Raw genomic sequence first — 27927 nt, forward strand, 5'->3', positions numbered from 1 at the left:
ATGGACTTACAGGACTCGGTCTACTCCCGTCCTCCAGATGGCGAGCACGCGCGCGCTCAGCTCAGGCGTCGGTCCCTCGAGCTCAACCCATCAGATGTGAACTGCGGACATTCGGGTCCCATGATTGGGCGGGTTTCCTGGTGTTCTGCACCTGTGATGAACGCTCTTGCGTTGCCCAAAAATGCTGTTTAGGTTTGGCAGCTCACTGTAAGGTTTGAGACACTGTCAGTGTTGGATGCAACTCACAGTCACATCCAATCTTGATCTCTCCTGTGTCTATTAGGAAATGTAGGACTGGTGATATAGATGTGCATCCAACAGAAAAGGCTCTAGTGGTGTACTATGAAGTGGAAGCATCTATTTTAAGAGAGACAGGCAATGTCAGGCATGAGGACAAGAAAGAGTGCCAGAAAATGTAGAGATAAGCTGTAAACCTGTATACAGCATGTTTACACATATATTCACCATTGTTATTTTTTACATTTGTGTCTGTTTTTTTGTTTAGCATCCGGCTGAGTAGTCTGAAAGCCAGCACTGATATCTCCGCCCAATGTAGAATTTTATATGAAAAACTCACAAATCTTTTTGATTTAGTAATGTTTATCTATTAATTAGTATGTATCAAATCACATTTAATGTTATTTCATGTTTAGTGGAGAAGAAGGAAAAGAAACCATCGAAACCCAGAGAACTTCTGCCATTTGAAGGGATGGAAGCATATTTTAAGATACACATTTTATGTGTACTTAGAGCTGGGAAAGTGAATGTAACATATGTGATTAATGAAACATGTTGAATTATGATAATTTTTTATGTTTAACGCCTATTTCTAATTTGACATGATAACAGATTAATTCTGTTGTGTCTGATTTTTACCAACTAATTCAAACCAGATAGAAACTGATCCACAGTTCAAGTGTCTTTTTCTTTCCAAATTATGCATAAACCAAACCCAGATGGTACATTAAAAGTCGTTTGCAGTCTTTGTTTGGTGTAATTTAATCATTATTGAAGCTCAACATATGAAATTTCACTCACGAGTATAACTACTTCCTTGATAGAAATGTTAATAACAATGGAGGTCTGTATGTTGACATTACAGTCCTACTACTTACTTTCTGGAATGTGTTAACTCTGATAAACTATAGCAAATCTCAACTGTTTGATTGTTATATAAATGGAAAATGTAAACTATGTTATCAGCCAATTGGTTTACATGTAGTACACCAGCTTTACCAACTGCTCATTTTTTTTATTTCATTGCAAAATATGAATATATTATCTCCCACCTGTTTATATAAATGTGATTATTTACTGTAAGTACGTCCAGCTTTATCCACATATATACAGTATACTTGCATACAATGTTACATATAATCAGATATATTATATAGCATATCGCAACTGCTTGATTCATTGAAAAATGTAAAATATATATTATCGACCAGCTGTAATCTGCTAAATGCAGCTATAAGGCAGGAAGATATAAAGACATTATTAGCATTAGGATTTTCTGTACAGCTGCTTTAAAACAAGGTGTATTGTGACAAGGGATATAAAAATAGAGTTGACTTGAAATTTGGCAAACGTAAATGTTTTAATTGATTGGGAGCTTTAATTGACATTAGTTTTATAAAAAGTTGATGCATTACCATGATACCATGTTTCCAGATTGATGTGGAGGCCAACATTAATAAAATTGATGATTACATTGAGCTGTTGTATGAGAGCATCCCTGAGAAGATTAGAGGCAGTCTGAACATATGAAAAGTCATGAACTGCCACACAACAGCAGTGACTTCCATGGTTCGGTCTGCTTTTGCAGTTTATGCTTGGTATTGTCATAGATGCTGGCGGATTTTCCGGTTGTTTGTGAGTTTGTGATGAGTTTCAGATATTGTTTTTCAGAGATTGCACTTGGAGCTCTGGCCCGGGTACTGAGAGAGGACTGGAAGCACAGTGTGGAGCTAGCAACTACTATCATCTACATCTTCTTCTGCTTCTCAAGGTACACAATTTTGGTACAGTTTATTTGGTCATTTTGTCAACAGCCATATTCTTTTTTTTTTTTTTTGTGGTGCCTTTAAGGAAAACTCCACTTTTTTTTTTTGAAAATAGGCTCATTTTCCAACTCCCTTAGAGCTAAACAGATGAATTTTACTATTTTCTAATCCATTCAGCCGATCTCCGGGTCTGGCAGTAGCACTTTTAGCTTAGCTTAGCATAGATCATTGAATCTAATTAGACCATTAGCATCATGCTCAAAGATGTTATTTTCATTCCGGTGTAATAATCAAGGAACTTTACTGCCGTACCATGGGCGCAGCAGGTGTAGTGATATTTGCAGCGCCTGGAAATAGTCCCCAGGAACTCTGTTATTTCTGCAACTACACAAACTACACAAAAAGGTTCAGTTGATCCTGATAAGAGCTCATCATTAGTTGTAAACACTATGCATTTCTTCTTTCGTGAGGGGGTTTGGCGCCACAGTATCTTTGTTTTCAGGCAGAACATTAAAGAACGAGACACACACGTTTTTTGTTGAAATCCTGTAGAATTCAACCAATCCGATGACGACTTTCGACACTCCTGAGGTGTTCCCACTTTTGTGTCTCATATGCATCAGACGGTTAGCCAATGATCCGTGGGCATGACTTCCGAGGCTGAGACTATTTTTGAGCCAGATGCTAACGGTCTAATCAGATTCAATGATCTATGCTAGCTAAGCTAAAAGTGCTACTGCCAGACCCGGGGATCGGCTGAATGGATTCAAAAATGGTAAAACTTAACTGATTAACTCTAGCTTCAAATAACAAATGTAATGCTTCAAAATTACATTTCAAAACAATCACTTTAAATCAGGCTTTAAATCACCTACTGATTCCAACTTCACCGACAGAAATAGTGAGTATAAGTTTTTTTTAATGAATCTTTATGAATCATCTTGCCTAATTATGTGCTAATTAGCAAGTTTCACCATGAATGTGGCTAAAGTAACCAGTCTCTCTGATAGCAGCTCTAAAGAAAGGGGCGGAGTCAGCAGAGCTCATTAACATTTAAAGGAAAATTTTACAAAACGGCTTGCTATGAAAAAAGCTGTTTTAAACGGGGTAAAAAGTTGTTTGAGAAATCTTAACCAAACAATGTTACAGACTTGTCATTAAGACCCTAAAGAATCATATCAGCTTGTGGAAAATGGGCATCCGATGATCCCTTTAAGAAAACTGGGATCCGCTCTCAAAACGTCTTTAGTTAATGCAGATCAGGTTACTGCTTTCAATGAGCTAGCTGTCAGCATTTATTTGAACTATTAAAGCGTGTGCTCTTATTTGATGGTTTTCCTTGGCTCTCATTTTTAGACGGCTAATGTGGATTTTTTTTTTCACAAGCTAGAATGACTTTGACATTTGAAGGATGTATTTGAAATGTATGATGAGTTGTTTGGCCCGATCTTTCAGTTCTGTTTATGTACTAATCAGGACAAGAGTATGAAATTCATCTGGCATGTCCGTCTCGGTGTCTCTGCATACCAGCCATTGTCTAGTTCTCAGATTGCATCGCATACATCAGTGTCTGGCAGAATGTGCATGGAGAGGTCGGAGGAGGACAGACCCTCCACCACTCGTGTTCTTCCTGCAGTTTCTCACAATTCCATGGACTCATTACACACTATAGGATTGGCACGCTGTGCATGAACATCGAGCATGAGCTGAAGAAATATGACCTGTGGCGGGATGAGTTAAAGAAAAAGAGCAAGGCTTATATACTTTTTTGTCACTCTCTTTTCAATCCAAAAAATTAATAGCACAAAAAATGCTAAAATATAAACTCAAATATTCCTTAACATATCCACGTGACGAGGACCCCAGAAACCAAAGATTGCAGAAGGAGCATGAGAAAACCCTTAAAAAATACCAAAGCCGCTGCTGCGAGGTACAGGAAGTGAAATGTTTTATGTGGCACAGTTTAGTAGGAATCATCCACGAGGCCTTGTTTATGTATTCCTCTTCCTCCCCATGGCTCTAGTTGCGTTCTACCTGCTGTTGAATCTGTCTGAGGACACCCACACAGAGCTCAAGATGAGGAACAAGAACATTGTGCACCTGCTGGTCAAGTGTCTAGAGAGGGACAACGAAGAGCTGCTGGTGCTGGTGGTCTCCTTCCTCAAAAATCTCAGCATCCTCTTGGAGAACAAGAATGTCAAACACATCATCAGAAGCTTTGAAATACAATTTCATGAGTTATAAAATCATTAAACACTGCTGGCCAAAAGTTTGGAATAATTACATTTTTTTGAATGTTTTTACAGGAAGTCGCTTATGCTCACCAGAGCTGCATTTATTTGATAAAATAAATACGTTAAAAACAGTACTGTTAATATTGTGGAATATTATAACAATCTGTGTAACTGTATTCCATTTGAATCTATTTTAAAATGTAACATATTCTTGTGAATTGTCAGCATCATTGAATCTTCAGTGTTCAGTCTTCAGTGTCAACATACAAATATTAAATTGTAATAATATTTCACAATATTAATGTTTTACTGTATTTTTTATCAAAAAAAATGCAGCCTTGGTGAGCAGAAGAGACTTAAAAAAATCTATATATAAATGTTAATTTATGTTAACTTTTGTTAACTTTTAAATGTTTACTTTTAACCAGTATATGTAGATATAATATAAATATGATGCATTTTATTTAAGCATAAAGCTGCACCTTTAAGGTGTCCTGGAGAATGATGGGGGAAGTCTCTGTCATTGCTGGTTGTCCTACACTGCTCCACACTCAGTGCACCTGGAATCAATCTACTCTGGCTCTGAATGTGCATTTATCAAGATTGACTATTGAAGTTGTTTTTTCCCCTGTATAACTTTACCAAATCCTTGTTGTAGATAAAAGAAATAGACTTTTGGCTTTGAAAATCTTTCATCGTGTTGTACATAAAAACACATGTTGGACAAAAAAAAAAAAAACTCTGGCTATTGTCGGAGCAGCTGAGAATAGAAGATGATTCTGTTTGTTTCTTCAGACTAAGCCGTTAAAAGATGAAGTCATTTTGTGTAGCTGTTTATTTCAACATCTAATTTAAGTTGTGTAATGTGTATTTCACTTGTGCCATGTTTGTAACAGGCTGAAATGGATACTGTAGAGAAGTAGAGAAGCTGGCTTGTCTTGTTCTCGGTGCATATTTACTACCTAAACTCACTGATTTGCTGGGTAACTCTTTTTTAACATTTGGTTTACAGCAGGGTTTATTTACTGTTTTCAAACTTTTTGATGCCAAGGATTCTTCACAACAGTAGTTTTACAAGACTGCCTAAAACCTTCAGTTTGAAATTATGCAGAAATAGTGATCATTATATCTGTACATATCTTACCATTCAGGTGTAAGTTTTTTTTTTCTTTTTTCTCCGTGTAGTTCATGTTTTATTCTGACCAAGACTGCATTATTGGGGTGTGACGAGACACTTATCCCACGAGACGAGACGAGACGAGACGAGACACAAGACTGGGTTCATGAGAATGAGACGAGACAAGACTTTTAAACTTTTTTAAAAAGAAATCCTCAATGATGAAATATATAGGGAAAAATAATATTTTATTCAACTGAAAAACACAAAACACAAAAGTGCATTTTGAAATCTGTTTGTACTTTGTACTTCTATTTTAATTGTATGCAGCAATAAACAACAAGTAAATATATACTGTATATATTCATATACTCAATTCATAAAGCCATGTTTCACAGTTTGAATCTCCTGAATGAATGATTCAATGACAAATACTTTTTGTTTTTAGAGTATAAGTATTTATACCCAAACTGTAAACATTTATTCCAGTACTTCTGTTATTTAAATGTCTGTAACACAGAAACAATGATATGTGGATGTGTTGCTTTTTCTGGATCAGCAGCAGCATGAATGATTCATTAACATGGGCAGCAGCAAAACGTGCTTCTCACGCTCCACTGACGCTCGCCATATGAAACAGTCGTAATAGACATAACTGAATCGTTGTCATTCAAGAATAAGATTGTGTGAGTGTTTGAATCAAGATCGCAATCTTCAAAAGGATTAATTGCTTAGCTAATATATAAACACTGCAAATTGTTTTGCGAGGATATCGTCTCGTCACATCCCAACTGCATTATATTCAAAAGTGCAGTAAAACATTAATATTGTTAAATATTATTACAATTTATAATAAGGGATTTCTTTGATATTCCTGCGAGGGCAAAACAGCAGCCATTTAGATTTCAGTGTCACATGAATCTTCAGTAATTATTCTAACATGCTGATTTGAGCTCAAGAAACATTTTAACAGCTGTGCTGCTGAATATTTTAGTGGAAACCATAATATATATATAATGTTAAATGCATTTCATATATACATTATATACATTGGGGAAGTCGTGGCCTAATGGTTAGAGAGTTGGACTCCCAATTGAAGGGTTGTGAGTTCGAGTCTCGGGCTGGCAGGAATTGAAGAATGCTCCGGGTGTGTGTTCACTGTGTGTGTGTGTGTGTGTGTGTTCACTGCTCTGTGTGTGTGCACATTGGATGGTTTAAATGCAGGGCACAAATTCTGAGTATGGGTCACCATACTTGGCTGAATGTCACGTCGCATTAAAAAAAAAAAAAAAATACATTATGGAAAATCTTTTTCTTTTTCCTCTTTAATTTTATGTGCACTCTCCACCACCTTCTTAATAGGCACCCCTGGACCTGTTTGAAAACCCCTAATTTAGAAAAGCTTGTAGACCAACTCTTTGCACATCTAATCCAAGTAACTTTCTTAAAGCAGTAGATTCGAAATGAACTGGATAATATAATTTTCCTCTTTTCCTTTTGAAATAAACCTTTTTGGCCCAGCACATATTGAGCGAAAACTCGCAGTTGCAGAGTGAGGTTAATGGAAAAATTATATATGTAAGGTTTCAAATGAAAGTTATCTTTATATGTGTATTATAAACTCTTTATCTTCAATCTAGAAAGAGACTATATAAGGTTGCATCCAAGGATTTGCGTTGGAAAATCCGTAATGTTGAAATGTTTGAAAACCAGCATATGATCTACATAAGAATAATCCTCTTTACAAGCTGAAAAATATACAGTTACACTGAAACTGAAAACCTGCTTTGGCAGAAGAAGCTGGTGCAGGTGCAGATGATGGAGGTTTGGCTTAAATGATGGCCATTTCTATCAGATACCCTGAATCAAGTGAAGCTGAACACATTTACCCAGTTCTTATAGTTCAGCTAGTCATGTCATAGGAGAATAATTCCTCTGACTCTGGTTTCATTTTCAGTCGTTCATAACAATCCAACAGCAATATTCCTGCATTTCTGTCAGGCACCCACCACAATATTTCTAGTAATTTAATGCATCACATGACATGCATCTCCGTTTTCTGACCGGCTCGAATGACACTTGCCTTGTAAATCCTTCTGGTGATTACATCTAAGGGCTTAAATGTTCGTTTTTTTCAATGTGTTAGCCATTTACGCTTCAACAGTTAGGGCTGAGTTTAAGAGGCTGCCCGGCTGCCGTCGTAAAGTGCCGTCTCCGCTTACTCTGAGGTAAGGCAGCGACGTGGGTCAACGCAGTCTGTGGCCGATAACGAGAAGCACATGTTCCGGCCACCGAGGGCCCGCCCAGGATGGCCCTCGCTTATTAATGTCGCTATGCCTCCTCCTGTGTCCCCAATTAAATAAACTTAGCAAACTTCTTCTTTACCTACTCAGCTTTCCCTCACTCTCTCTTCCTTGTTTATCCTGATATCCCCAGCGGTCACATCTGCTTCTAATCGCCGATGTGATAATGTGTTCTTTAGGGTGTCTTGGGTCCCGACTGCCTCAGTTAGACTTATAATGACTGATTATGGCATTGCTCTATCTGAGTGTTTCCTGTCTCACAGGGGAGTATCAGCATTAGGAAAGAAGTGTTATTAATGAGAGTGTTTGTAGGGACAAGTGTGAGTGTGTGTGAGGCATGTGTATCTACAGAGTTTGGATTGTAAATGCATACCCCACATGCTCTTCTCTATAATCTCCGTGATGAATGACTCGCTTTCAGCACGAGCCAGTATAAATACATTACCTAACTGACCGCGACTGATCAGTTTCAATAGCGCTTGAAAAGTTTACATGCGTTGTGAATCTCTCTGAAGGTTTCTTCTCATCTTTTCTGTAGGTGATGACACACACAAGCATGTAGCAATGCGTATCCTCTATCACATCAGTGTGGATGACAGATCTAAATCCACGTTCGCGTATACAGGCTGCATTCCTCAGGTCAGCATCTTCTTCACTCTTTTCACTTTTGATTGAGATTGGGGCTTTTGATTATTGATTATTCTGTTGGTTACTTTTGAAATATAGAGGTTATGATATAAAGAAACATAACAAATGACCAAACAAATTAAATTAAATAGTATTAAATGGATAGTTCATACAAAAAAAAAGACAATTCTGTCAAACTTAACCTCACCCTCATGTCATTACAAAACTTATTTTTTTCTTCTTTGAAACATAAACGCAGTAAAAGAAGATTTACAAATTTCATTGGAATTCAATGAAATCTAAAATTATTTGGTTAACAATATATTCTTCAAAAAATATTATTTTATGTTCCACAGGAGAAAGAAAATCCAATAGGTTTGGAAGAAAATGAGGGTGTGAGTAAATGATGACCGATTTTTATTTTTATTTTTTTTACTGGGGTGAACTTTTGCTTTAAAAGAAAGCAAACCAAAATTAATTGTTAACAGGAATAGGAAGGATTTCCTGCCAGGACACACACATCATTCCCTTCTCTTATCATAGTGACATGTTACTGTAATCAGATGACGTTTTTCAGTAATGAAGTAATGTAATGAGCCTTTCGCACCGGGCGAACATTTTCATGTGCCTGTAGCTTTTGGCATACATGCTTTTGGTGTGTTCAAACTGCAGGACTGGACACAGTTTTATTCATAGGAGTGCTTTTTTAGGGGACTAAATTAGCTCCTACTTCTGAGAAGATTCTAACTAGCACAATAGGAACTGCCAGTGACGTAAGTCTACGTTGATTGGCCGAACACATGTCATATGAAACTTCAGCACCCACCTTCTTAAAAAGGCATGTAAACATACTTTACATAGACTTACTACACAAACATGGAAAACAGAGATAGATGGACTGACCCCAGATGTGAAAGTCAAAAACCTAAAAAGTTACAGTCTTTATTAGGCCATCTGACTTCAACACCATTAACATGATATTTATCCACTGGAAGGTGAATCTTAGCAGGGGGACCCTGCCAAACAAACTTGTATTTTACCCCCCTCAACAAGATTAGGCTAGTTTTGATTAGCGATTCAGTTGGGTTTTCTTGTGAAAGCCTGGCATCCCTGAACGGGGGATAATGTTTAAAATGCTGTGCAGTTTTTCACAGTAATGAGGGTCATACTTACACTACCAAAGCATCTCTCCTATTTCTTCTCTCTTCCAAAAGACAGTCTGTCAGAGGACTCTGGACCTAGATACTACAGAAGTATATTTATACGTCTTGGTATTTAAACCATTAATTAACTCAAACATACATTTTTAAACAATAACCATGTCTAAATTTAACGTAGTCTTTAAATTATTGTAAGTTACTTGGGTGCTGTATGAGTAATACTACATTTGCACTCCTCACAAACAACAGCTCCTTGAATGAAAAAAAATAATAATAAAAAGGAAAAGGCGAAATAAATCTCATTCAAACTCGCTGGTCAGAGGTACAAGCGCGAGTGAGAAAGCTAACTTTAGCCAGATGACAGATAAGAAATGTGTAGTTGTTTAGACAAACAACAATTTCAAGCGATCACAAACAGTCTCTTGAGGTAAAGATAGACACAATAAAAGCTAAATGGCAGAAAATAACGTCCATATAACTATCTAAAACAACATTTCCAGCTTCTCATTCACATCATCGTCCCTGATTTCACACACAATAACAATGACAAAATTGTTTGTTGACTCACAGCACCAGTGTGGGGGAGGCGTGGTCAGGAGGACATAAACTTAATAATATGAATTAATTTAACTTAAATTTATTCACAGGTTCAGATGTCTACAAATTAGTAGAATCTACTTACATCTAAGTAATGCAGCCAAACTTAAATATTTAAAGAGTTTCTCCACCCCAAAATGAAAATTGTGTCATTAATCACTTACCCCATTTTGTTCTAAACCCATAAATCCACTTCAGCTTTTATTTTGATTTTTTTGAGAATTAGGCATATGCAATATTGGACCCACCGGTGGGTCCCCAGAGTTGATGTGGATAAAAGCTTAGTTCGTCTTTGGAACACAATTTAAGATATTTTGGATGAAAATCAGGAGGCTTTTGACTGTCCCATTAAAGGGGTCATATGATGCATTGCAAGTTTCCCTTTCTCTTTGGAGTGTTACAAGCTGATTGTGCATAGATAAGATCCCTGAAGTCTTGAAACCAAAGAGATATTTTTTTATTAAAGTTAAGACTCTGCCACGCCCCCCTAAAATGGCTCATTCAAACACGCCCCCCACATGTCTACGTCACTATGTGGAAATATTTGCGTAATGCCACCCAAATGTTCATTCAAAGAAAGAAACCATGGTTTCCGTAACTGCAGTTAGTGTTGAAGCAGTCATGTCAGGAAGATGCTGTGCGTTTCTTGGAGAAAGCAAAAGCACTTTATTTGGCCTTCTGAAAGTAGATGCATTTAGGAATCTTTAAGATAACTTAAAAACGCATTTTTTGGACGACCTTTTCGTGAACCTGACTTGACTAAATCGATGCCATTAGTTTAGGTATTTGTTATTGAGTATTGACTGTTCAAATGCAGAATTTTGTTTGTCGTGTGTGTCTGTGTGTGTGTGTTTGTGAGAGAGAGAGAGAGAGAGAGAGAGAGAGAGAGACAGACAAGTTCACACAGTGGAGTCAGCTGCAAACACATACGAGGTTCATCACTGTGTCTGTCACAGACTCTGTTCTCCTTTCGGGCTTGAACTGATGGTGAAACTAAGAACATTATTAAACTGTTTTTACATTTATTTTGAAAGATGAAGATTGCGATTATGGAAAGGGGCGTTACATTTCCAATGAATGCTTGCTGTGTTCGGCCAATCACAATGTACTGGTTCAGCTGACCAATCAGAGCAGACTGCGCTTGTCGGAAGAAGGACTGTAGAAAATGACTCATTTGAGAGAAGCAGGGTTGTAGAGGACCGACAATAATATACAGTATTATCAACATATTCTGTTACACCAAATACACCAATAATGATCTTTAAAAAGCATCATATGACCCCATTAACTGCCAAGTAAATTACACTGTCAAAGTCCAGAAAAGTATGAAAGACGTCATCAGAATAGTCCATCTGCCATCAGTGGTTCAACCGTAATGTTATAATGCTATGAGAATAATTTTTGCACATGAAGAAAATAAAAATAATGACTTTATTAAACAATTTGTCTCCTCTGTATCTCTCCGCATCAGTGTAGCGCCATTTTGGAAAATATCAGCTAAACGCCAGACAGCTTATACACTTTTGTCAGCCGTGACACAAGGATGCACTGTTTTTGTTCAAATCAAATCATTCGGTACGTTACCTCGGTTTTAAAGTCACGGTTCGGTTCATTTTCGGTACAGTAAGGGAAAGAAATGGAAACATTAAACTGCAGGTAGTTCATTACTATAAACTTTTTTAATTTGTTTAAATTTTTTTGAATACTTTTTAATAAAATATATATAAAATTAAAAAAGAATAAGAAATAAAATACTGCTGCAAAGTTCTCCACTAAATAAAATACACTCAGTCTCAAACCAATATCATATAATAAAATATAGTGAAAAATATAACTATGATTACAGTGCAGCATTACCAATCCCAGCTTGTAGGCCTGCTCATATTTAAAAATATAACTTTTCCAAAGTGTAAAGTTGCAGCAACAACAGTTTCAGTTTTTAGACCCGCTCAGATTTCGTTATTGTGTTGGCCCGATGGGAATTAAGAGCAAAGGTCTGTTTAAATGCCGACGAGAGCTGTGTTTGAATTAACAGTTTTTTAGTTGTAGTGATGTTCACACTCGCGTGATGCCTTTTGAAAACATTAGGCCGGTAACACACTGGCTTATTGCACCTGTCAAACATAGTCTATTTTGCCGTCAATACTGTTGACGGTGTCCTTTATAAGTAGGCTTTATATTTATGCTCAACGTGAAGTATAGATATTGTTGTCTTGAAGACAAGATCCTGGTCTGTCGGTGGTCTCCCTCTATGTCACCTATGTCATGGGGTGGTGTTGGCGCAGTGGATAAGTCGCATGCCTTTGGTGTGAGAGACCCGGGTTCGAATCCACTGTGAGGCACCAATGTGTCCCTGAGCAAGACACTTAACCCCTAGTTGCTCCAGAGGCGTGCGACCTCTGATATGTATAGCAATTGTAAGTCGCTTTGGATAAAAGCGTCAGCTAAATGAATAAATGTAAATGTAATGTCACCTACAGTAGCAGCAGCAGCGCACCAGCGCCGTGTCAGGCACGATTCTGGTGTGTAAAGACACAGAAAACGCGAAGCAGCCGTCACGCAACTGACACGCAGCAGAAACGCACGCTCACGCCATGCAGCCAGTAAGCGTTTCTCAATGTCAAGGATACTTCCTTGGCAGGACTAATCCTTCCAAGTCACTTCCTTCAGAGGCTAGGCGAGACTACTCTTTAGCATTTGGAGAACACATAAATGGAACAGGCTAGCAAGTGCACGAAATTGCGTCATTACGTCAGTGAAAAGGTCAGTTTGAATAGCGCTGTGAATGGTATCGCACCATTTGTATTTGTATAATTTACAATATCAATATGGTAGTAATTTGTACTGGCATTTAAACGTTAAACTTTACTTAATTTACTACAGTTATAACAAATGTTTGGTAACATAAATAAAAACCATTAACACAACGTTCAAAATTTTTTTTATTTTTGAACAAGATAGCAAAGCTGCGCGCATAGGATTGTGGGTGATTTGAGAGCGCGAAGAGTGCGAAGGATACACATATGCATCCTTTCCTGTGTATGGCATATTTTTCGAATGAAGGACTCAGTCCTTGGTTGAAATTCCGAGGATCCTCGACATTGGAACAGTCCTTCGACAGATTGTCAATGACGTAGCATCCTCGAAATACTGGCTTCCGAGGATCCTTCCTTGACATTGAGAAACACCTAGTGTGTCACCTGCTTTAGAATCAGCTGCAGGGCGGGATTTGCGCTGAAAGCGGAGACTTCCGCCACTTAAAATGTTAGTTTGGAAACACGAAAATCTGCCTATGTTCCGCGCAAAAAAAATATTGCATTCAGTCATTCGGTACACACGTGCACCGTACCGAAAGCCCTGTACCGAAACGGTCCGGTACGAATACACGTACCGTTACACCACATATAAATACACATAGAAAATGTTTCCTTGTGTTTCAGCTCAAATTCATTTGTGATTCATTCAAATTCATTGTTGTTGTTTTTTATCATCAAGTGAATTATTAGTTATTAATGTAGATTATAAAAGCTCTTTATGTGGTTAAAAATTATTTTATTATAGTTCTGATTAACAATTTAAACAATTGTAAGTAAATCAGTATATCCTGTGTTCTGAGCATCTATCTATCTATCTATCTATCTATCTATCTATCTATCTATCTATCTATCTATATTGTACTGCACAAGTACTAAAAGGTATGTTGTATTATGCTATTTCGAACCTGTTTTTGCTTATGTGGTGTGTCATGTATGCACTGTATCATGTGTGCACCTCAGCTTATGCTGTAAAGTGGGCTAATTGCAGCACTGTCTTTCTCTCAGATGGCATTAATGAGATAACAGAGCTAATTTAATTGGAGGGGGCGTCTGTGGGGTCACCAGCAATTGCCTAGGTACAATTTCTTTGAAACAACTTCTGCCCGATCGTTGTCATCTTTAAAATGCTTGTCTTCTCTAATTGGGTGAAAATGTCTACCAGATGCTTGTATAAAAATAAAAAATAAAAAAAAAGCCCTGAAAAAAAGGTTTAATTCCTCAACCTAATTTTTCTGCCAGTCCACCTGGAGACGGTCAGGGCATGATGTCAGAATAGCTGTGGTACTCCTTTGGGAGGTGTGCTATGCTTTTCTTTCTTTCTTTCTTTCTTTCTTTCTTTCTTTCACTTGCTCATGTTTTTATTTCTTACACTTTTTCTTTTAATCCTCTCATTTGTTTGTTTGTTCTTTCATTTGTTTATACATTCTTTTTTGTTTGTTTATTCATTTCTTTCTTTAATACATTTGCTCTTTATTTCATTAATTTGTTGTGTCTTTCAGTTGTTCATGCTTTTGTTCCTTTTTTCATTCTTTTTCTTTAGTTCTTTCATTCTTGTGTTTCTTTCTTTCTTTTCTTTCCTTTGTTATGTTCGTTCTTTTGTTCTTGGGTTCCAGGGTTCTTGCTTTTGTTTATTCATTTGTTCGTTCCTTCATTCGTTCTTTAGTTTGTTTGTCCTTTCTTTTTTTCTTTCTCATTTTGAAGACTCTCCTGACTCTTCATCGATAGCTTCATCCGTGTTTCCATCCATTTGTGTCTGTGGATCTGGGGTCCCTCAGGTCTGTGCTGGCAGTTAGACTGGACCCTCTTCTGTAAGGGAGGGTTTAGGATTTAGATCAAACGGCCTCGCTGCTCTGGGTTCTGAACTGGCGAGAAGAGGCCCTGCATTGGACCCATTCCTCTGCCACAAAGAGGTCTTGCTATAATTACTCAAAGCTGTTAGGTGTGTGTGTGTGTGTGAGGAAATGCTTGCAGGGCTTATGGAGCTATGAAACCATGGAGAGCTCAGAGACGGAGGTGGGAGGGAGGGGATGACTCAGAGGTACGAGGGAGGGCCTCCCATTGCTGGTAAATAGGAGCAAGCAGGTGCCAGTGAGTCTAGACTGTGTGATTTGGAGGCCTGGGACCAGGTTGTGTGATACTCAATATGGGAAAGGCCTGATTGCTCACTGCTGCCTCTTCACAGGTCTGCGTTGGTCTGTTTGTTCCTTCCTGTTCAACATCCAACTGGCCCACACCACGGCCTGTACCCATTGCGGCCTATGGAGCACCTCTCTCTTCATCTGTTCATGTCCTTATCCTTCTTTTTATCCACACATGCTGAATCCAATCTCCTAAAGATAGGCCTGCCAAGTCTCTCTTACTGGGCTGTTCTCAGCTGCAGCATTGACCTGATTGAAGCGGACTGTGGGATATTTTCTCAATTCTCTCTGGCTTTTGAACAAAATTACAAAAAGCAATCCTTTCGCCAACACTGACAGCACTAATACTTCTCCCTGTCAGGAACTGCCTCTATCATAATTTGTTTCTCTTCTTTTGTTTTCCCTCTGATTGTTGCACGATACTCCACATGCAAGGCTCCTCAGTTTTGAAATGTGCTTCAGTCGGGCCATTGTGATATCACTCTCTGAGGACATTTGGAAACCGCAAATGTGCCCTGATCTGACAAACCATTCCAGGCTTCACATTAGATTAAGCTTTTTTTAAAGATACTTGTCTGTCAGACAAGTGTCAGCCCAGATTTAATATTCATCATAAGAATTATACTTACAGTAGATAATCTTATTTAATAAAATATTGATGCCCTGATTCTTTGCTACTTTACATTTGGAAACATAAAAGTTTATAGGTGAACCTGAAGCATGGCATGCAGTATAAGTGAACTGAAATGAATAAACTGGTCTAAAATGGTCTAAGTTGTGCCATCATGTTAATCAGTGGGAGTTTTCAAGCATCTAGTACACTGTTTCCTGCAGTAGTGATTTAAATGCATTTGCTGTTGCCTCTGTAAAAAGTAAAAACTCTGTCAATGCACAGTTTTGGTGCCCTGTTTTCAGCAGTAAAGAAAGTTTGGAAAACCTCAGAGTTTGTTTCTGTGTGTGAGCAGCTCATGCCAATGCTCTTTGATAATGGTGAAGAGAGAATCAACACAGAACTCATTTCCTTCTGCATCAACCTGGCTGCTAATAAAACTAACGCTCAGATTATCTGTGAGGGTAAGAGCCTGAATCCATTTCTTCTGGAATAACATGCAACACTGAGCAACACTGTCAATACATCTCTGTTTACATGTCATAAAGCATACTTTCACACATCAGCAACAACTGTTGCTTTTCTGTAATAAATAATACATGAAATCTGCTCAAACTTCTGATCAGTCTCTGGCTGAACATGGTTATTTTATGTTTTGCATGGACCTCTGAAACAGCTCTTCATTGTAAATCAATATTCTGCCATTCAATTAAGAGTCACAAGTTACACATTATAAACTTTTAAAACATCAAAGCATCATTGAGCATTGTTGAATTGACTTAAGACTTTTAATCATTAATCAAAAATACATAGTGTGGCCACTGGCCAGTAATTATAATAATTATAACTTATTATTCTTTTATATATCTGATAGCCCAAATATTTTTACATTCGTAATTTCATGAAGCAAAATTGAAATGATGCTAAAGGAACACCTAAAGATATTTTGTCATTTACCCTTCAGGACTATGTGGGTGATCTGGCTGCTCAGATCAAGCGGGAGGGCGATGAAGAGTTTGTTATTGAGTGCTTGGGTACAATGGCAAACCTCACCATACCTGACCTGGACTGGGAGCTCCTCCTGAAAGAGTACAACCTGATGCCCTACCTCAAAGACCACATCAAACCAGGTAAAGCCTTGTGTAGGTGTTTCAGGGTATATTTGAAATGGAAAGCTAATATGCAGCCTGCTACATATAGTAAAATGCTACACTGTATGAGTAGTTGACACATAATGGGCCTTTTTTATTGACATCAGGATGTTAGATCACAAACTTTACAAGATTTTGGTAATTTCTTCTCTTGTAATCCAATGTTGTGTGAAAAAACGGCCCAACTTTTGTCATCAGCCTCATTAATTAAATGAAACCAATCAACAAACACATTTTTGGTTGTAAGCCATCCATTGGCATTCCTTATTGGAGAAGTATGAAATGCCATTTTTCATTATGATTTTCAGATTTCACGCTGCCAACATTTAAACCCATTCATTAACATTGAGCCAGAGCATGAGTGCAAGAATCAGCCGGATCTCCAAACCCTCTCAACTTAAAAACTTTTTCATTATTGCTAGCCATAAAAATAATTTCCAGAAGAAAAGATCAGTGCTTATTTGTTTCTACTTTTGTTTGGCCGCATTGCAACAGCTGCCCTCCTGCTTTGCGTGTCTGTAGCCACTCAAGTACCAGATTTCAATTTGGCATGCTTTGTTTTCCCTAATGTAATCTGATGAAATGAGTTTTGAAGAGTTTATTTAGACTAAACTAATATTAAATTATAATAAATCAGAATAAATAAACAGCCCATGGCTGCGTGGGACATGGAGGGCTGGTTCTCGCTTTATGCATTAGGTGCTGGGAAGTGACAGTGTTTTCAGGAACAGGAAAGCACCAGGTTCATGGCATGCATCAGATTTGCTGGTTCTGCTCAATGTGAGCCCTGATTTCAATAAATGCTTGATGGCGGGGCTCTTCCTTGCCATGAAAAGAATAAACGTTTAAGGGGCCAAAGAGGTGGAGTGCCAATAGCAACCGTCCGTCCCAACATATACAGCTCCTCTCAAAGAGAAAAATTGGCCACTTTTTTCCTGCTCCAGACACAATTACATGAACTTCAACATCTGAAATGTTTTTGCACTGCTTGACATATAATATTTTATAACTTTGATCACAACAATGCAATAACAAATCTGACGTTTGTTTTCCTCGCGATAAGCATTATGTGGCAACGCCGCATTGACAGATGCTTGGGTATTGTTTTATTTATACACAACGTTTCAGCACTTGTGTTCATATACTCCTTCAATGGCTCTTTCTCATCTGAAGAGGTGCTGACATGTTCTCTGTGATGTTATTTGTAGCTTGTGCAAAGCTTGTACAGCTCCTTGCTGTAGCGGTATTCAGTTTCTGGTCCCATGGAGCAGCTAGCCTCTTTGCTATCATTCTTCTGGAGGAATTTCGATCCCAGGGGAACGAGAGCGTTCTGAGCCAGATCGAAATTGAAATAAAGGCTTTTATTAAAGTTAGGAGGGGGCAGCTACAACCGCACAGTTCTCCATAGGAGCTTTCTGTATCATTTCAGAGGAAAAGTTGATACTTTCCCCAAATGGCGGCTTCTCACGAGAGCCTTCATACATAAACATGATCCACCGGAGGAGGTTTTGAACGTCAGCTCACATGAACAGGCACCATTGGATAGGAAATGCCTGCGCAGCTGCAATGGAGTGTGTATGTCTGTTGGTTTGCCGTATCGCATTACAGCTTAATGCTGATGTGCAGATATTCTCATGATAAGGACACAATTGTGCCTTCGTATAATAATATGTCTGTGAGGAAGTATTATTGATTGAATCCTTCGGATGAAGCTAAATGATTTATTTCATGAATGTTCTTGATTGATTCAGATATTAAATGCTATTTTTGATGTTCCGTCACAAAGCTTTTTTTAAGGTTGCTTGACAAGACATTTTACAGAAAAAAACCAATACAAGACCAATATCAGACCAGTGGGACTCAAACGCAGACAATGCAGGTTTTCACATGGCATGATGAAATATCAAGACTATTCCCTTAGATGTAGATGCAAATATTTTTCACTTATTGAAACTTGTAATAATAGTAATTGAGGTGACACAATTACAATTATTTTACTGAATTGTGAACTCCTTAACTGTATCTCAAAGAGGCCCCAGCCTACCTCATAGACCTTATGCATGACAACACTCTGGACATTATTGCCGTAAGTATCCACAAAATACCCCACTACATATGTGCACTCGAATCCAAATCAGAGACTTCAGTGTGTGTGTGTGTTTATGTGTGTGTGTGTTCTTGCTCAACGCTGACCATGTGTGTTTACAGTGTCGATAAGATCTCTGCAGTTAATGCTCTCTCACTGACATTAGATAGCAGTAATTGGTGGTGAACCCTTAAGAGGCAGGTTTGTTTGGGGAAGTGTTTCATTCACTTTATTAGCCTGCTCGTTAAGCCCCGGCCACATGAAAGCGTGCGTGTGGGATCTGGTTTGTATCCGTGGTGACAGAGAAAGTGCAGATGTATTGCTCTGGCTCAGCAGACTGACATTGATATCAAGTATGCGGATTTACATTTTCATCAGCCATTCTATGAAAAATACTTTTTTCCACATAAGGTCATTTTAAAGTAAGTTTTATAAATAAGCATAAATTGTAAAAAGTTTATATATTGCATTGCGCCATCTCAAGCTTAATTAATTGATTAATTCAGCAGTTTTGGGGATTCATTTGTACTTTTTATTTTGGTAGTCCACTGCTAGGAATGTTCTAGTGATGGAGTAGTGAAGGCATAGTTCATCCAAAGGTATTAAATGATGATAGCATGTTCTCTTTTGGCTGAAGTATTCTTTTTAAAATCATGGGTGCAGGTTTGTGTGAATGTGTACTCTCACTGGCCCTCTGGGTTTTGCAGCGGGCTTCTAGCCCCGGGCTCCCGCGCAGCTCTGCACTGCTGTCCACATGATGAATGGACAGAGCAGAGAAAAGAGAAACAGGGCTTATTTACTCAGGTTCTGCAACAGGGGGCCTCGGCTGATTAATCCATATTTTCATTCAGCGGAGCAGGCAGCGGCAGGACGCCTCTGTGGCCCTTTAGACCCTGGGACAGAGAGCTGGCCTTGAGCTCTGAGCTCCAGCAGACCCCTCCGTTGCCTCAGCCTACAGAGCTAATGCCACACTAATAAAAAAAGTGAAGTGCTTTGTCTTAGCAGAGATGGTTTCACTTTTTAATCGCCATTTACGGAGTGAGATTTGTGCAAAAGATGTTCTTCTGCTCTGTGAGAGAGTAACACATTCATTCATTATTTTTCATTGTTTGGTATAGTTTAAGCATTTAACAAAGCTCATTTTCTTAAAGGGATAGTACACCCCATAAAAACTTTGTCATCATTTTCCACCTTGTAACTCCAAAGATGTGTGACATTTTCTTTTTTTCAAGTTTAAGTTTAAGTAATATACCCAAAACATCACGCAATGTAAAAAAAGAAAAAAATCTTCTTTTTTCAGGGAATGATCTTCACAAGTACATTTATATTGTTTAAAAATGTAGTAAAAACAGATTCTTAGGTTAGTAATGGCAAAATTATGCTCTCTTTACCAAATACTGGATATTATCAGAGCTGGCTAAACTTATGGCATTCATGAGAAACACCCACATGAACTTATAAGGCTAACATTTGCTACACATTTTGCTTCTATAATGTGATGCTGCTTTTGATTTCATGTTAACTTTAAGCTCCTTGCAAAAGGGTTTAAAGAATGACTCTTTTCCAACTGCAATCATACCGACCCTAAACTTTTGAACAGTAGTGTATATGTGAATTGATTGATTCATATTTGTTATACACCTAAATAACCAAGGTCTGATTATGTAGTCACACTTCATTCAGTTTCATTATAACAGGTTCATGTTCTAATGGGGAAGTCGTGGCCTAGTGGTTAGAGAGTTTTACTCCTAACCCTAGGGTTGTGGGTTCGAATCTCGGGCCGGCAATAACACGACTGAGGTGCCCTTGAGCAAGGCATCGAACCCCCAACTGCTCCCCGGCTGCCGCAGCATAAATGGCTGCCCACTGCTCCGGGTGTGTGTACACAGTGTGTGTGTGTTCACTGCTCTGTGTGTGTGCACTTTGAATGGAATAAATGCAGAGCACGGATTCTGAGTATGGGTCACCATACTTGGCTGAATGTCACTTCACCTTTTCACATACACCTTTAAGATGGAGGCTGATGTAAACAAAGTGGCACACTTGACATGCACCGGGCAGAAAGCATGGCTCTGTGGGCGAGGCATTGTGTCTGTGGGCTCTACACCTTTAATCACTGACCTCACTGGATTCAGCCAGAGCTCTGTTTCTCTGTGGCACCATCAGCGGCCACAGCCTATAGGGAAAACCCTGCTAAGACAGAAGCCCTCGTTGTGGAATGAAATCAATCTTCTTCAGATGGTGTTAGAAGTCTGTGCAGCGGTAAATGGTCGATTGCCAGGCCTGACCCTCTCGTTTAGATATTCACTGGAAATCTCTTGTGGAGAGTTCAAGTTGAGCTGGCAGTGAGATACTGAGTGGCAGCGCTGTTTTGACAAGTTGAAATGGATGAATTTGCACAGCTGCGTGTAATAATTTTGGTTAGAGGGTAGTAACACATCTCCGGTGAATAAATATACATGTTTGTGTGTGTTCTGCAAAGGAGTATGATGAAGAGTGGGGAAAGAAGATCCAAAGTGAGAAGTTTCTCTGGCATAACTCACAGTGGCTGGAGATGGTGGAAAGAAGACGGATGGAGGACACCGATCCCTACCTGTATGGAGACGACCCGGACACCCTGGAGCAGCCGGATATCTTCTACAGCGCTGGTTAGAAACCACACATACTGTACGTACACCCCAAATACCCTGCGGAAGAACATGGCTGAGACCACTTGTCTGCTAACACCACTTGATTGACATGCTCTGCCACAACTTGACAGACACAGAAAGTTAAAGCCTTACATTTAGATTTCCAGGCTTTTGCATGGGGATTGTGATGCTGGAGTTGGTGTCATCAAAGGCTTGTCGTAGTGAGAGGTTGTCAGGAAGATAGATGAGGAGAGCAGCTGGGTGGAAGTGGCTCTGCCGGGTCACTGTCTCATACGTTTGTTTGATCTATGTACTCTCTGTGTGTGTGTGTGTGTGTGTGTGCAGACGGTATGATGCCCCCTGAGCAAGGCCTCAGTCCAGACTTCTACAGCCAGTTCCACTCTCAGAATGGAGACTTCAACACCTGGTGAGTGAGCAGCTGTTACCCTCGTCAGCGTTCCTTGCGTTATATACATGTGTGAAAAGATTTTAGTTTTGACTGTATTTTGTTAATTAATAGTGCTGGCAATTTCAATTTCAATCAAATTTATTTACATGTTATTAAAATGAACTAAAAGAATTACATATATAAAAAAGATTTTTCTAAGAAAATGATTGAACCATCTATAATTAATCTCAGTCAGTTAACAAACTGAATTGACAGTGCTAATAATGAATGAAGGCAGTTTTTCACCAAAAACTGAAAAAAAAGACCAAATTTATTGTAAGCTTCATAACATGGAAACACATCACACTCCCTTATAATGATTACTGATATCACATTAATGATGTCACAGCATTGATGCTCATTAACATATGGTTTACATATTAATGCCTAATGATGAAGTTAAGCCTCATTTACATAAAGAAGTCTTAAAGGAGTACTTGACCTGAAAATGTAATTCTGTCATCATGCGTCACTCATCCTCAACTTTGTCTTTCCAAACCTATGTGACTTTTTTGTTTTCTTCTGCGTAACACAGAAGATATTTTGAAGTATTTTTCTTTACATTTCTCAAAATATCTTATTTTACGTTGCACAGAAAAAAAGAAAGTCAAACCGATTTGGATTGTCTTTCTCAAGCTTGTCAGGCTGTTTGCATTCGTACAGTAGCTGTTTTAGGCTGTGAATGCTGACCAGTAGTTTATATTTTTTTACGTACCCTATGATACCATGTTTTAGAAAAAATATCATATTTAAAGTTTTTTATATATATATATATATATATATATATATATATATATATATATATATATATATATATATATATATATATATATTAGTGGTGGGCATAGATACATTTTTTTAATCTAGATTAATCTCACTGTGATCTTGAAATTAATCTAGATTAAAATGGCTCATTCGAATTGCCGTAGCTGGGGTCAGCAAGGTCCCGGTGAAGGTTGTACCAGTGGGCCCTGTTTGAAATTGTTGAATTTATATGTTTGTTTGTTTTTATTTATTTGCGCTATTTACACAATGTTTAAATTCGTAGGTGTCAAGGTACAGAAACCAAATAATTAAATGTAAAATAGCGCTGGATAGTCTTCAATGTAAAAATGAAATATACAATCAACCCTACATTTATTCAGACACCTTCAACATTTCTCATATTATTACAGTTTTGCTATATATATAAAAAATTATACCTGGTGTCTGAATAATTTTTGGTTTGACTGTTAAAACTACAAAGTAATTCAGTCAAGAGCAGTGAGTGATTTTCTTGGATTAACATTACAGCAGCCAGTCGCTAAATTAGGCGCGGTCACTTTAAGAGACCATGAACGCATCCAATATAATGCACATCCCATTTTTTTCCTCAACTGTTTACTTTCACTTAAGAAATAACTGACAGTTTATTTGAGCATAATTTCCAAGGTGGATATTTTGACATATTTTGTATGTATTTGTCGGCACAAGAGCAAAAATAAGCAAATTCGATGTTCAAGTGTTTTGAGACGCCTTTCTCTGCGTGAGCCCTGAACACCAGAACACCGTGAGTACCGAATTGAGCTCTTTCACATCTTTTTTTTTTTTTTGTTCAAACTGCGATTTGTATTTGTTCGTTCAGGTGCAGGAGGGACTTCGAGGAGAACTTCGCAGAAGAGAGCTCGGTTCAGTGTGGCTGTCCATGATACGCGGCTCTCTCTCTCTCAGCACCAAAAACTGCGCACGAGTAACCCGCTACTCTGTTCAGCTTCTCCACGTCTTGTGTTTGGATGCTTTAATGTTTAAATCGACAAGCGGTAAGGCTTAAAAAGACTTGGAAAAGATAAGCTTTCGTGAAGATGCGCAGCAGTGGCCCGTCAACTGTTTTGGCCTGTCAAGTTTTTTTCTTTTAGTTTTCTTTTTTAGAAACATTGATAATAGCACTAGCATATGAAACTGCTGATATGTTCATGATATTTTATATAATAAGACTGGTTTTAGGGTGTTCTTAAAACAGCAAATCTTCTACATTAAACAATTTTAGCAGCTTTTGTACTTTTCTTTTAATCATTTGGACAGTATGATCCCAGCTGGCCTACAAAGCACCAGGCTCTATACTCGGACGTTTTCTTGCTCTCTGCAGCGACATTCTTTTGGCCCAATAATAAACATTCCTTTTAAGTCCCATGCAGCCAGATATATTGTCCACATTCCTCTACAAACACACACACAGACAGACACACGAATACAGATGAAATAACATTTCACCTCTCCATCCAGTCCAGTGCTCACTTTGACTCTCTCAGCCTGCCAAAGAGCTGATCTGTGAGGAAACGGATCCTCCGCTTGTGTTCGATATGCAGCTCTGATAGTACATACATACTCTTGTAGTCTAAACTTGCCCTGGTAGTGCATACTTGATGCCATCTATTTCACTGGACGTGTGCTTTGTATGGAGAACGCGCTCCTCGTCGGCCTGTTTGTTTTGGCTGGGTGGGGATCTGGGCACTTTGCAGAGTGACGGCTGGGGCGCTGAGTGTCCCGGGCTGTCATGTGGGTGAGGAGAGAAGCAGGGATCCAGGGGGGCGAGCTCTCCCGCAGCTCTTTGTAAAGCGATACATTTCAAATATACACTGAGGCTTGGGGGGCAACATTAGGGTCCTGGGATGAATGGATTAATTTGAGTGGGCAGCTTTGAGTGACAGAGGTTACAATAATAATCAAATAGAGTTTCAGCCTCTACTTAAGACACTTGTGAAGCGATATGTGTGAACGCAGGCCTTTAGGAGTGGTTTACTTCACGTGCCAACCTGAGAGACAGGTATTTGATGAATTCAAGTGGTCTATCAGGATTCCCATGTGGGTTGCTTGGTATAGAAGTAATAAAATAGCACAGCATTATCAGAAAGTTTAAGTTTCATTCTTAAATGTATATATAAATAAAACCAAGATTGCTTAAAGTAATTTGCATTCTTTGTATGGCAGAATTTCTGTGTTATTGTATCTGAGTATGATTTAGATTAAGAAAATAAAACATTTATTATTATTTTTTTCCAGCAAGGACACAATAAGTTGTTGAAAAGTGTCTATAAAAACATTTATTATGTTAAAAAGATTTCCATTTTAAATAATTGCTTATTTTAAACTTTCTTCAAAGAATCCTATGTGTGTGTGTGTGTGTGTGTGTGTGTGTGTGTGTGTGTGTGTGTGTATATATATATATATATATATATATATATAATGGTTTCCAAAAATATATTTAGCAGCACATCTGTTTTCAACATTGATAATAATAAGAAATGTCTCTTGAGCATTGAATCAGCATGTTATGAATCATTTCTGAAGGATCATGTGAGTAATGATGCTGGAAATTCAGCTTTGCTATCATCGGTATAAATTACATCTTAAAATAAATGAAAAACACATATTTTAAAATTGAATACTATATAAAATCTTTTTCAGAACATGAAAATCTTACTGACTCCAAATCTTTAAGACAAAAGTGAGACCACTTTGAATATTGAACATAATGTGTATAATGTATGCATAGTTTTTTTTTTTTTTTATTGCTGATTGTTCAAAATGTCCAAATCCATCAGGACACACAGTCTGCAGACAGACTTCTGATGTCCCCGAGGAAAACCAGTTCTCTGTGTGCACACATCAGACTGACAAATCCACCTTTATTCAAGCCGTGTGGCACTGTGTGTCCCTAAAGCCTTGGGGAGCTTGGACGAGAACGCAGGAGGAAAATAGAAAAAAGGGATGAAGAAAGGGGAAAAGGGGGTGCTGTTGATTTGACACAGCCAAGGTGGGGCATGTAACCGGAGAAGTGACAGGAACGGGAGATCAAAGCACAGGATGGAGAACAACTTGGAGAAAAAAGGAGGAGGAACGTCCTTTTATAAAAGAGCCGAGACCCGTTTCCTGTACAAACACACTCTTCTGAGCTATGAAACAATGTCTGGTTAACAGGGTCTTTTTTTATGAGCACCTTTGGCCGTTTCCCATCCTAGAACTTCAGGGCTGACCTGGCTCCCTATGAGCTGTCAATCCCATCCCCACTCAGTTTTTATTGCCCTGTTTTGGAGCCCCGTGCAGGAAGAGGTGACAGGCTGCCTCATAATTGGATAGGAATGTGCTCGATACGAAATCACAGGCCATAAATCGAAGACTATATTCACATAAATATGAATTTTCCTATCAGACTGCTAATTCATTTTTGGGCGTTAATATCATCCTGGTATAATGACGTGTTGATACCAAGTTGAAGCGCAAAATGAACTCCGATAACGCACCGCTATAAATTCTCGGCACAATAAAAGCTTTCCCTCTGTAGATGATTACCATGAACTCTGGAAGCGTGTATTTCTTTCTAAAGAACTTGCTTTCAAGGAATTTGGTCAAAAACAGGCTTAGAGCACCTACAGGTGGCCCCCAAGAGGAATCCCTTTTACCCGCTGCTCAGATTCAGTCTGACAGATCTGACAGGCCAAGAGGAAAACAACATATTTTAGACAGCAGAGTGTGTTAAGAGTGTGTGAGCTAAGAGGAGCTGTGTTTGATTACTGGAGGTCATACGAGGCTAAAAACAACACAATGTAATGTGGGCACATAGGGGCAAGGCAAACAGCTCATAATTTAAAGGATGTAAGCTTGAACCTGTTAGTTTAAAGAGAGGCAGACAGAGCCAACAGTCAGTTTGTTTCTAAAAACTGCAGAACTTTTTTGCCTCTGAAGGAGGGTAAAATGCGTGTCGAGGTGCACACCTCTGCTGTTTTAACTCACTTCTACACATTGAGAAAAATGAAACATCACTGTTGATTTTGTTCAGTCTTAGTATGTTTTAATAAAAACACTGACTCGTCAGATTTACATGAGTATTTTGTACGTCACAGTCTGAATATTTCCCGCCAGTGGCCAATAGCATGCAGTATGTTAAAAGCGTACACTGGTTCAAATCTTGGCATTGCATGGGACAATATGTGTCACTACTGCGGTATTTCGGACAGCATGTAAATGTTTTTAGGGAAGCTTTTTTCGTTTTTATTTTATACTTTATTGTTGTTTTTTGTGCCCCTGGCTGTTTTTATTGTTGAGTCCGTCTCTGTTTTGTTTGTTGATTCCATCTTGTTCTTGTTCAAGTACTGTATATTGTTAGTTCATTCATTTTGTCCTAATTGAACTATGGTTTAGTCCTAGTTTAAACTGAGCCCTGTCTGTGAAAGCAGGCCTTGATGAATTAATGTCTAGTTGGCAGCACATGACAATACAAAAGCTGAATGATGTTTCTCCCATCTCTCCTGATAATATGTATGGAAGAAGGCCATCTAGTGCCTCTTAGAGGAAACCTGTTAACAGTAACAGAGTTTATACTCACTTGATTCTCATCTGTTTCCTCATTAATGGAGCCGACGGACGTCCTGCCATTGCCTACGACTTTCGTCCTGTTGAGCTTTCTTCCACAGCTACAGCTCCACCAGATAGAGCTTCTGCATAAAAGCATCTTACCAGTCACTACAAGACAACTTCTTCTCCTACAAAACTCAATTGCTATAAACCAGCCAATCTCTTCCAGAAAATGTTAGCCCACCCTTGGATTTAAAAGCAGGATTAATAGCGAGACCCCAGTAAAATGCTTGGTGATGCTTTATAATAACTTTTAATTATTCATTAAGGAAAAGATCAATAGTTCATGTACATTCAAATATGAATGCAAAATGCTATTTTAGGTTGCACTTTATTTTACAGTACGTGTACTAACATGTACGTATAGTGTACTTACAGTGTATTTATCTAAGAAAGTTCTGGTAATACAAGGTAACTACATGGGGTAGGGTTAGGTTTAGGGGTAGGTTCAGGGGTAGTACATAGTTATTACATAGTTATTGTAATTAATATAATAAGTACATAGTATGTACATGAGAAACAGGACTGTAAAATAAAGTGCTACCCTATTTTATATTCAGATGTATATTCAGAAGCGTACAATTTAATTTGCTTCATGCTTCCACCAAGAAAACTG

At 38.4% G+C, this 27927-nt stretch overlaps 1 pseudogene; it reads left to right on the plus strand.

Annotated features, from left to right (window-relative positions):
• LOC113040441 (kinesin-associated protein 3-like) lies at nt 1-27389 on the plus strand (annotated as a pseudogene).
• Nucleotides 27390-27927: the final 538 nt, after the last annotated feature.

Source organism: Carassius auratus, chromosome 2, assembly GCF_003368295.1.
Source record: "Carassius auratus strain Wakin chromosome 2, ASM336829v1, whole genome shotgun sequence".
NCBI classification, from domain to species: Eukaryota; Metazoa; Chordata; class Actinopteri; order Cypriniformes; family Cyprinidae; genus Carassius; species Carassius auratus.